Source organism: Protopterus annectens, chromosome 11.part0, assembly GCF_019279795.1.
Source record: "Protopterus annectens isolate FY-2018-M chromosome 11.part0, PAN1.0, whole genome shotgun sequence".
NCBI lineage: Eukaryota > Metazoa > Chordata > Ceratodontiformes > Protopteridae > Protopterus > Protopterus annectens.
Window position 1 is genome coordinate 1,552,655,442 of NC_056745.1, and position 12,770 is coordinate 1,552,668,211.

Here is a 12,770-nt window from a genome sequence, read left to right on the forward strand (position 1 = left end):
AGAAAAGCTTCAATATACTACAAACATCAGATATAATATACATGAACAGACATTAAGTACACATTTATTTGCTGAATAGACTACATTCATATGTAAACAAAAGCAAATATTACAGTTTAAAAAATGCGTATGCATTAGTAGATGTTTAACATTGAGCATTTGAAGAGGTGTATTATTGGTTTTGTCAGATAGATAATAGATCATATGATTACTAATTAAGAAGTAATAACAGAAACAAAAGCTTTGGAACCACAACCAATTGTAACCATAACATTTATTTTGCAAGTAAAACTTTCACAGACAAAAACTGCTTCTTCAGGCATCAAAATACAAAAGTTTCAGGAACCATTTTATGCCAATCAAATTAGATCATAAAATGATCATTCAATTAATCCACTGTTTAAATACATTAAAACTACTTCAACTTTAATAAAATAGCTTATATAAAAACAAAGAAAACTCTATGCATTAATAATAATTAATTAATTTTATTTTGTAGTTCTTTGGTTTTAAGGTGAATGCATCATTAGGCCCAGTAAATATTGAGCATTAAAATGTAAAATCCATTTGCTTTCTTCCTTTTCAGTTGTATTCTTCTTATCCCTTCCGCTAACATATATTGGAACCATGTGCAAAATTAAGAATTTAAAAGTGTGGCTTCTATATGTATCTAATATATGTCTATAAAGAGCATTACTTGACTTTTACTTAATTCTGATACATGACTACAAATTCTTTCTTTGAGTCTCTGGTTGGTTTTACCTATATAAATAGCAGGATACCTATACCTGCAACACTTAGCCATATATACTATATCCTTACTATCGCGATTACCATATACTTGTATATAAAATGTTCTACCTGTTACTGGATACATAAATGTTTTCTCTGTGTATATGTACTTACAAAAAGTACATTTATTGCACACATATATAGATCCCTTTTCTGTTAATTATTGGTCCTATAGATTTCACTTGTTCTTTATAACACAGTCTATTCTTTAGCATGCATCTCTTTTATAGCTAAATGCAGGGCCTGCTTCATAAATTTCTTTCAGTTATAGAACTTGAGAGACACAATATTGGCACTGGTCAATATTTTTTAACAATTGTTTTAATATTTCTGGTTTGATGGCCCTATGTTAAAACATATCTGCAGCTAGTGTCCTTGGAGTGCTCCTTTGTAACTTCATTTTTTTTCTTAGTGCGTGAGAAAACATGCTGAAAGTCTGTATGTCAGTCCTTTAAAACAGTACTCTTAACTTGTTGCACTGCTTCTTTATTATAACCGCTATTACAAAAATCCTTTCCTGCTTATTCTAACAGTACTTTCACAGCTTCATCCTGGGTATTTTATCTGCATATGCATGCCATTTGATTCCTAACAATGTTGTCAAACATAAAATAAGGGTGCATATTGTCCCTAGCTAAGTATGTGCACCTTTTTACTGTTTTTTTTTTTTTTTGTATAGGGTTGTCTCTAATCCACCTTTTGTGTTTTTTATTAAAGTAATATCTAGAAAGTCTATCTCCCTATAGTATATATTTTTCTTAAATCTCAGAAAGGATGTTGTAATTAGTAGATACGGAACAAATTCATCCAACATGTGTAATGGACATCCCATAACAGGAAGAAGTCATCCACAAACCTTTTATAAAATGCCACATTTTTACAGTAATCAATGATTTCAGATGATGTTAACAATATTTTAGTTTCCCAAGAGTTCATAATTAAATTAGCATATGTGTTTGCCACGGACGTGCCCATGGCAACACCATTTTCTTGCTTATATAATTTCTCTTGAAATAAGAAAACTTTATTTGTTAACGGACTCTCTAACATTTCACATATCAAGTCTACATCCATATGCTTCAGACATGACTGACTTAGTGTATACTCTCTTACCATATCAATGCCTTCCAGTTCCTTATTAGGAATATATGTGAATAAAGACTCCACATCAAGAGTAACCATATTGCAAGTAAGTGGATCATCGTCTTTTGTCCATTCCAAGAGTTGATCTAAAAATTCTGTGCTGCCCTCAGCAATAGTGGTGGATATGGCTAAAACTTGTTTCAACTGACCTTCTTGATACTTAGAGATGAGTCCCATAACCCACCCCTTGATGATAATATCGGACGTAATGGTGGATCTATTTGGGACTTATGTAAATTAGGTATCCCATAAATAATAGGGACGATAGCTGTTTCAACATATAGGTACTCAAACATATCTTTTGAAATATGTCCTTGTTCAAACATATGCAAGATCTTCTCACTTACCTTTCTATGTATTCTTTTAACCTCTTCCATTGTATTACAGAGATAGTCAGATGAGCTCAACAATGCTAACATAGAGTTAATTAAACTTATCCAGCACAATGACACTTCCCATTTATCAACAGGCTTATAACTATATTTTCATTAGCATAAAATGACTCTATAACATCATATTTTTCCTTAATTAGGTTATGAAAAATTCCTTTATTTGTAAAGTTAGAATAAAAGAGTTCATACAGTTCCTTTTCAATCATTTTTTTATACCAATATGACATTATTTGCTATAGGAATAAATGTACTGCTTCAATGATATTCCTTTAAACAGTTTAAATTCTATTAAAACTTTAGAAATGCCATTACTGGTCACTGGTACAAAGGTGAAACCTTTGTTTGGGGTGGCACAGTGGTGCAGCAGTTAATGCTGTCACCTCACAGCAAGACGTTCTCTGGTTCGATTCTCGGCTAGGGTGCCTTCTGTGCGGAGTTTGCATGTTCTCCCTGCATTCACGTGGGTTTCCTCCAGGAACTCCGGTCTCCTCCCACATTCTAAAGACATGCTTCTGGAGCATTTCTCCCTGGGCCTCCGCTGAAAACAGGATCTGTGGAACCTAGTCAGACTTTCCCAGTCAACAAATGTTAAATAAATAAATAAAATAAATTGTTTAAAACTTAGAGTTCACAGTCATTTAACTGGTAATTAGATAAGTTAAATAGGTTCATAGATTAGTACTAGGCTGACTGCCCTTGCGAGCCATTTTAAACCTAGCCAATTATCCCTTGAGACTCAAACCCTGCACCTTGTGTTTATAAGGCAAACACCTTAAACATTACACCACCGTCCCCAATGCAATATTATTTGCTGTTTGTGGTACACACGTTTCATTCACTTTACCTCTTTAAGTAATTTTAATGTATTTAAATAATTAATGGATTAACTGAATGATCAAATTTGACTGGTATAAAATGGTTCTTAAAATCTTCGTATTTTGATGCCTAAAGAAGCAGTTTTTTTCTGTGAAAATTTTACTTGTGAAATAAATATTATGGTTACAACTACTTGTGGTTCCAGAGCTTTTGTTTCTGTTATTACCTTGTATTTATTGCTTCTGGATTTTTACCTGAGGTATTTTAGTTGTTAAGTTACTAATTAGAAAGTCACAGAAATTCAGGTGAGGGAATGAACTAGGTAGGTCAGAAAATGTTAATATCATAGAGGTGAGGTATAAAGCAGGTTCTGAGACAGTTATGGCTATCATAAGGTTTATGTTAGAAATATAGAGGTGAGAGGTGAGTAGTTTCACAGAACTATGTATAGAGCTGGGCAATGTTAGTAAAACTATTCAGGTATTGGTGAAAAGTGATTGTGGGGCACAGGATTCTGAATAACAAGAAGTGGTTTGACAATATGACAACACCCCGTTACTTAAATATACCAACTCCGAGATTGCACTACAGTGAAGAGAACATTAAATTTCCATTCTGCACTCTACAGCAATCTCCATTCACAAGGTTCAATATTTCACAACTTCAATCCTCTGGTCTTTGATGAGCAGAGGTTTGATGTTGTAAAATTTTGATCTTTTGAAGGGGACCTATATATATATATATATATATATATATATATATATATATATATATATATATATAGATCTACTTCAGTAGATAGAACTTTTACAAGTTCGAACCACATATGGCCGAGACCATATGTTCGAACTTCTAAAAGTTCGAACACTGAAGTAAAAACAAAAAAAACATCTGTAGCAGGGAGGCTACATCCCCCTGTACTCCCACATCCCCCTTACTTAAATATACCAAACCCAAGATTGCACTACATTGCAGAAATGGGAAATCTTCCCATTCCACGCTGTGCAGAGATCACCATTCAGTCCGATCGAACTTTTACAAGTTCGAACATATGGTCTCGGCCATATGAGGTTCGAACTTGTAAACATTCGACCTACTGAAGGGGACCCATATATATATATATATATATATATATATATATATATATATATATATATATATATATATATATATCATTTTTTTTTTGTTATAAATCCATCTCAGGGTCAAGCAATACTAAATCAAAATCAGTCAAGACAAAGATTCTACTACAACATACATCCTAAGACTCTTTCTGACTGGGAAGAATGAGATTAGGTGAGAATATATTAATGTTGTCATGGAAAATAACCTAAAGCAAATGTTTTGAGGAGTTGTGAGTGGTCAATATAATTTGTTGTAAATACTTCAGATGACATAATGCAAGCAAGAAACAACAGATCTTCGTTCAAAACAATTATATCACAGGGTGACTGTAAGAGACTAATTGAAACCTTTGTCCAAGGTACTTTAAAATTCAGACAGGTGACAGATGCCCAAAAGATGGTTTGTATTCTGATCCTCAAGATGTTTAAGATATGGAAGAATATTAAAGAAGAAGCCTCTTCAAAATTGTGACAGTTTATGAAATGAAATGCATTGCTGTCTTTGTGTGAAATGCAGCATTGTTCTATCTATTGTGCTGTTCAGTTTGATAATCTAATGTTGTTAATGGAAAAAAGACATTTTAAAAGTCATGTTTCATTTAGGACAGCAATACAACATAAATTATAAATGGATAAATGGATTTTTCTAATATAAACATTTGAATAATGTAAAGTAGTCAAATGTGTGTGTGTGTGTGTGTGTGTGTGTGTGTGTGTGTGTGTACATGTGTGTGTATATGTGTGTGTGTGTGTGTGTGTGTGTGTGTGTGTGTGTGTGAGTGAGTGTGTGTGTGTGTGTGTGTGTGTGTGTGTGTGTGTGTGTGTGTGTGTGTGTGTGTGTATGTGTGAGTGAGTGTGTGTGTGTGTGTGTGTGTGTGTGTGTGTGTGTGTGCGTGCGCGTTTATTTAATTAAGGCAATTGCAAAAATTTACCTCACAAAAATAAGTTATTTCTTTTAAAAAAGTGGGTTTTAACATGTGTGCCATTAATATAAGGGACTGACACTTTTGGAAGTCTTGAGTACCAATATGTTAGTAATGTTGTCCGGTTTCCTGAGTACTATCAGTAGAATTTAAGCCTGAAATAGCTAGCAGAGCATCACCTTGTGCTTGTTTTGTTTTTTCTTATATCTTGAACTTGAATTCTACAAAACTCACATAATGCAAACCACTGCAAATAGTGGTGCATCTCACAATAGGCTAACAGGAACAGAATTACCTGCTTATGGCATAATGCTTTGGTATCTTGTGATTTGCAAGTGCCGTATGTTGTGATATTTTTGCTGAACCGATATGGGTTTCCATGCTACGTAGGATGTTTGATAATCCTACCATATCATATTGCTTACCTATATCTTGGAAAATAAAATCAATTTTAATTGTTTTCTTCACTGTTTTTGTATGCAGTACAATGTCTCAAAATTAGGGCTTAATTTTGAATGCTGGTATTGATTACCTAGTTGACTGATTTTCATGCAGACACATGAAGTTTGGTGCTGCTTCACTGCAGGGTGTAGGAACAAGACAAAGGTGGGTGGGTGTGAGCACATGCTCTATAAGGAAGGCACGAGTGATATTTCAACCTGTCGTCTTACAAAAACAGAATGTAAAATATATAAGGTTTAATGAATCCTTTTATTTTAAATTTCAGGTTGGTTCTAAAGATACCACAGGCTGAAACATCAACTCTAACTTAGAGTTTTGACTTATTTATTTATAACCTGATGCTCTATTCTTTGTAAATGACTCACAATTAAGCAACTTCGAGCTCATTGTGACTTAGACATTGTTTAGTACCTAATGCAATAAAATAAAATCCCATTAATCCCAGTTCCCAAGAGAAAATTATACAAATGCTTGTGCAAGAAATTTTACAACTTGTGAAATTATAACAAGTAACAGGTGATAACTGTTGTATTATAAACAGCAATAGAGCAATACTTATATATCTAGAATGTGAAAGTTTGTGGGTTAATGTCAGTAGGGCAGAACAGCCTGACTTTTATAATCCATCCCATATTAGAGAACTGTGTGTTCAATTCAAAATATGGCATCAGTGCACCATTTGTTTGCATAAGTTATCTAACTATTTGTTGTTATGCAATTTTATTGTTAAGCAATGAAGTAAATCAGAGCAGAATTTAGTCAGTGGTTCTTATCTCCTTGTAATTAATCTGTATGGAATACCAGCGTGTATTAATCAAAGAAAAATACAAGCTTAGGGTTTTGGTCATGGGCCTTCTCAGGTAAGTAAAAAACATATGTATCTACAGTCTCATCTTTCTTTCCCTTCATAGAAATTAGCCTGAACTCACAATCTTTCAAGGATTCTTGAAATTGCAATGTTGTAAAGTACTTTTTGCAAGGCAGCTTAATCACACACTTCACTTCCTTCGGCTTTTCCCAGTTAGGGGTCACCACAGCGGAACTCCGGTCTGCAAATGATTGGCAGTAGATTTTTACGCATGCCGAGGTGCCAGCTCGACGCCCAGCCTTCAACGAAGGCACGCCCATTCTACGCATGTCTTTCGAATGCCACTTGACCACGGAGAGGACATGCAGACTCCACACAGAAGACACTCCAGCTGAGAATCGAATGGGAGAACCTCTTGCTGTGAGGGGACAATGCTACCGCTGCACCACCGAGGCTTAATATTTATCTTTATATCCATTATTACTGTTGTGGTCTATTTTGTTTAACGTGTCTGCAGTGTAAAGTGTTTTTGGTTGTAGGCTGCTTCATTATTTCAGGTAGCTGCTAAGTCACATGTAGAAGAGAATTACAGACACACCTTTGATGAATATAATAATATTCTTTTGGAAATTATATAAATAAAAGGTTGTAGTTGGAGTAGGCTGCTAAGACTGTTCACTGATCTGTGAAAACTTTATTTTCCAGGACACCCCTGCATATGAGTATCTGCACACTAGACTTTCCCAGTTAACAACCTGAAAATAAAACAAAGATATATCAACAGTGAGGATTTCATGAGATAAGTTCCTGTACCAATAAATTTAAATGGATGTCATTAAATAACCGAAGTAAGTTAAATGAAAATAAATAGGAAGACTCTGTCTTTCTTTCTCTCTCTGTCACTCACTCACACACGCACACACACACACACACACACACACACACACACACACACACACACACACACACGCACGCGCACACGCGCACACACGCACACACACACACACACACACACACACACACACACACACACAGATATACGCGCGCATGCACATACACACACAGACGCACACACACACACACACACACACACACACACACACACACACACACACACACACACACACACACACACACACACACACACACACACACACACGCACTCACACTCTTTCCCTCTTTCTCTATCACACACACACACACACACACACACACACACACACACACACACACACACACACACACACACACACACACACAGTTACCTACTTTTGCATGGACATCCTCAAAGGCAAACCAACCCATTCATTTATACATATAAAGACACACATACATACATACACACACACACACACACACACACACACACACACACACACACACACACACACACACACACACACACACACACACACACACACACACACACACACACACACACACACACACACACACACACACACACACACACACACACACACACACTCTCTCTCTCTCTTTCTCTCTTTCTTTCTGTCTCACACAGACACACACACACACACACACACACACACACACACACACACACACACACACACACACACACACACACACACACACACACACACCACACAGTTACCTACTTTTGCATGGACATCCTCAAAGGCAAACCAACCCATTCATTTATACATATAAAGACACACACACACACACACACACACACACACACACACACACACACACACACAAACACACACACACACACACTCACACACACACACACACACACACACACACACACACACACACACACACACACACACACACACACACACACACACTCTCTCTCTTTCTCTCACACACACAAACATATGGACATGCCAACCACAACCTAACTCTATACATATTTTATATTTCTGGGGATATACTTGAATGAAACAAGAACATACCAATGTGTTTGCATGTTAAAACCACCATTGTGATGGGAAACTGACAAGAGACATTGTTTTTCAAAAATAAATTGGAAAAACATTCAAACAGAGCAATGAGTTTAACTTGCCCTAGTCCAAGTTAATAATCAAAAACAAAACAAAATAAAAAGCAAATAAAAAGGTAAGAAAGTATGAAATAACTGTAGTACAATGTCTTGGCTAACTATCTTAACAAATGCATTAAGTAAAGCTAAACTTCTTTAGGAATCACTCCAAAAAGAGTTCTACTTAATTAATGTCACACTATTCTTCAGTAATTTTTGCCAGGATCCAAGGAGCCCACTTATTCTTTAATCTCTCCATAAGTTGTATCCAATGACTTACTTTCCATATCATTAATTCTCCACATTTTTTGAATAATCTCACTTCTTCTTGGTGTGTCTGCTTGTTTCCATTTTCTGATCACTGCCGTTTTATGTGGCAACATAAAGAGGCATAAAAGAGGTGCCTTATTTTTCCCTTACCTAACCCTGATATTGGTCACAACAAAATCATAAGAATATATTTTCTTCCCTCAAGAACAATGTAGTAATACCTTTGAACTAGTGTGCAAGCATGTTCTTAAATGTGCTTTTTTCTTGTATAATATGCATTCTAGGGAATACAGTTTTAAAAAGAAAGATGACAAACCTTAAAAAAAATTTGCAACTTAACAAACATAATGTAGGAGTTTGTGAACAACATAAAAGGGGAATCATTGTTCAACTGAATAGTAGCAAATATTTGAAAATCATATGCATTATATTAAATTGTGAGGATGAATATTTGCAACTTACTAACAGTTGTTTACTTCAGTTCAAACGCTTTATTGGACCTTTTAAAACAGGAAATTCATTTGGACTTTTTTTATTTGAAATTATGTTAAAGTTCTATATTCCATTCGTTTTCAGTTGTCCATTTTTTTACATCCTTCCAAAAATCCATAAAAATCTACTTACATATTTATTTCAGATTGATAATGGGTAAATTGATTGGTTAGCATATCCTTTTCATTCATGACTGGACACTGTTTTGCAAGCCACAAACAAAACTTAAACAGACACTAAAGAATTTACAGAATTGCATATAGTACAACAATAAAGTAGAGCTAATACCTCTATATGTTATTTACAATTATAAATGCAATTCATATTATTATTTACCTTATACACAGTTAAAGGTAGACATTCAACCAACAGTCAATTGTTAAAAGTAGTCTTTAGAAGAAAGACTGGTACATTTTCCAAGTAGACCCATCACTTCTGTACTCAGTGGGTTTGAGCAAAATGGTCTTTCAGAGCCGTAACTTGCTAATATAGTGCCCTGTGCCATTCCCTGGTCTGATACCTGATACCTCTTAACTACTCAACTCTCGGATGAGGAGCACCAAAAAAAAAAAAAAAAAAAAATTCCCCTGATCTGGTATAAGGCAGGTCCATTCTACCAAATCTGCACATTTCACAATTTAAGAGCAAAGAAGGTCTGCTCCTGACCTGAGGAGTAAGCCATATCCATTTTCCACAATCTGTGCTCCTCAATTTACATTTGAGGAGTGAAAAAAAGTCCTTTCCCTTCTTAATACTGTAGCAAACTGCTTGCTTTAAATGTAACATGTGGCTTACAAGTGGCTATACTGCAGTTTCTATAGATGATGCATGTATTTCACTAGACAGCACATGAAGTATTGAAACAGAAACTAAATTCTGGTACTGAGGATAGTGCCCCCTGACATCATGTGCTTGAGGTGGCTTCCCCCTTCAGTCCACCCTAGCCAAGGTACTAAGTTTTTGGTTAGACCACATTCTGAAAACAATCTGTGTACAAGTCAGAAGCCTTTATTAAAGGCATAGAGGAAGTTATTAAGAAATGTACTGATGTTACAAGGTTTAATGAATACTTTTGGGTACCTAGAGATGTCAGGAGTCTGTATTCCAGCATTTCACATAATATAGGGTTAAAAGCAATAGAAAAATATTTAGGGGAAGGGCCCTGTGCAGTCACTGACTTGTCACTATTTCCTATTTATTTAAATCAAAGTTTATTACTTTTTGATAAAGGCTGTTTTTGGGTAATCATTTGAAATGTCAGGACTGTTAGAGTGAGTCCTGAAGTACCGAAACTGAATGGCCAAAAGTCAGGACTTGAAATATTCACTTTTCTGCAAGGTATGGCGATCTCGGAGTTGATATATATATATATATATATATATATATATATATATATATATATATATGTGTGTGTGTGTGTGTGTGTGTGTGTGTGTGTGTGTGTGTATGTTTGTTGGGGATTGCCACCCTTGAAGGTTTAAGAGGAAGAGCAATTTTTGAGATTCTCTCTTCTCCATGTTTACAGTTTTTTTTTTTTTTTTTTTTTTGGCTTTTCGAAACCCAGCATTTCAAGTGCTGATATTTTAATTCTCCCTTTTTCCCCCTAGAAAAGGCAATCTAATCTGGGGCCTATATATCCTAGAAGCCAGCGTAATTCTAAGGTATGATACCATTTTATCTAGAAGAGTCAGTAGAGATATACGATAGCAAAGTTTTAATTTGTTCAGATAATGTGCACAGTTGTTATTTGTGAAGAATATAGAATTTCTTGTTCATCGTACTGAGTACTAAGTATTCAACAGGCTTGGCAGAGTTCTTTTAAGTCTGCATGTTTCTTTGTGATAGTGTCATTTAAAGATGTTATTGTGTAATTGATTCCAAAGGATTTATCATTATAAAGAACTACTTTTCTGCCTAATGCTTTTCCCTTCCCTAGAAGGCAGCCTACCTAGGTGCTTGGGAATGAAGTATTTTTTTTCTGCTGCAGTGTTATATGCTATTTTTGTACTATTGTTCCTTAGTTCCCAATATGTTTAATCCACTAATTTAATCTCAGAATCAAAGCTTCCTTTATTATCTGAGCAAACTCATTCTGCAAAATGGGTCAGTTATTTCCACTTCCTGTTCTCTGCATTTTTTACACGTCGGCATTATGGTCCCTAACAATCCATACCATATCTTCAACCACAAGCTTACTCGGAGGTGTAAAAATAGTTAAATAAAATTACTACCCAAAGAACTCAAAGTTATTGAACCTCACTGCATACCTCAAAAGATTCTACCAGCTCATTGATGCTGAAGTATCCATCTCATCATCCAAATTGTATTCCATGCCCTCCTCAGTGGCGTCACAAATACTGCTCCTCTCTCAAAGCTATAAGGAGGGCCTTGTAAGCACAGCTTACTGCCGTCTAAGGATGCAGACTGCCTCTCCTTGTTGATTTTAACCAAACAATTCATTGTATAAAATTCTTACCTTCTTGCTCACTCCATTTTAATTCTGAGAATACTATTTCTAATTATATGAATTTAATAACCTGTCCCTTGAAGGCAGCCAAAATGCCTGAAGAAATTACTACTAAGACAAGAAGTCCTGGCTGCATACCAGTTGATTTCAATACAGTAAGTCCAGAAACTTAGTCAAACACCTTTTTGTCACAGTCTCTTTAGACACCCAACATCAAGAGAAGCTAGCTGACCCAATGTCATAGAGCCATCTCAAGGCATTTGCTCTCTAAAAGGCCAGATCCTCTACTTTTATTAATTCCTCTTTTAGTCATGAGAAAGTCTCCCCTCTTTTTAACATGTCCTACCCCCCAAATGTGTATAGATCTCCTTCAACCTACCCAAACCAGTTACAAATTATATTTTCCATTAAGACTTCTATCAGTCCTGTTCATACAGTAGAACAGCTTAAACAGATTTGCCTTACTATACATCTCAAAAGATGCAACACCCATTCATTTTTTTACTACTGAAAATGTAAGCATGTCCTATGCTCCCCTTACTTTTTCTGCATTCCAGCACAATCCAGATGCTGGTTTATTATGCAGAAACCTTCTGTCAGTGTAGTAAAAAGCAGCTTGGGAAACAAAATTAATCTGAGTCAGCACACACAAATATAGAGCTTCTTGAATGCATTGAGGAAAATCCAGTAAAAGGTGTTCCTCTCAAATTAAGAACACCTTATATTTCCTAACAATCATAGGTCCATTTCACAGTATCATCTAATGTTACACAGAGATCAATTTCCAAATAATCTCATCCTGACACTTCTTTACAGGAAACATACTTATTTCTGACCATGCAACTAGGCATGCCAAGTTTATAGATACCAGCAAGCTGTGTAAAGTATTCGAAACTCAAGCTATCAAGATTACATGGCTATAATGTGTATATCATTCTTTAAAGCCAACCTGTAGAACAGGAGAGCTCCAATGGATCTGAGGATCACAGAGACTTCAGCAAGGTAATCATTATTTAAAACACGTTTTTGAAGTACAGCATGCAATTAACGAAGATGTAGGTTCTTTT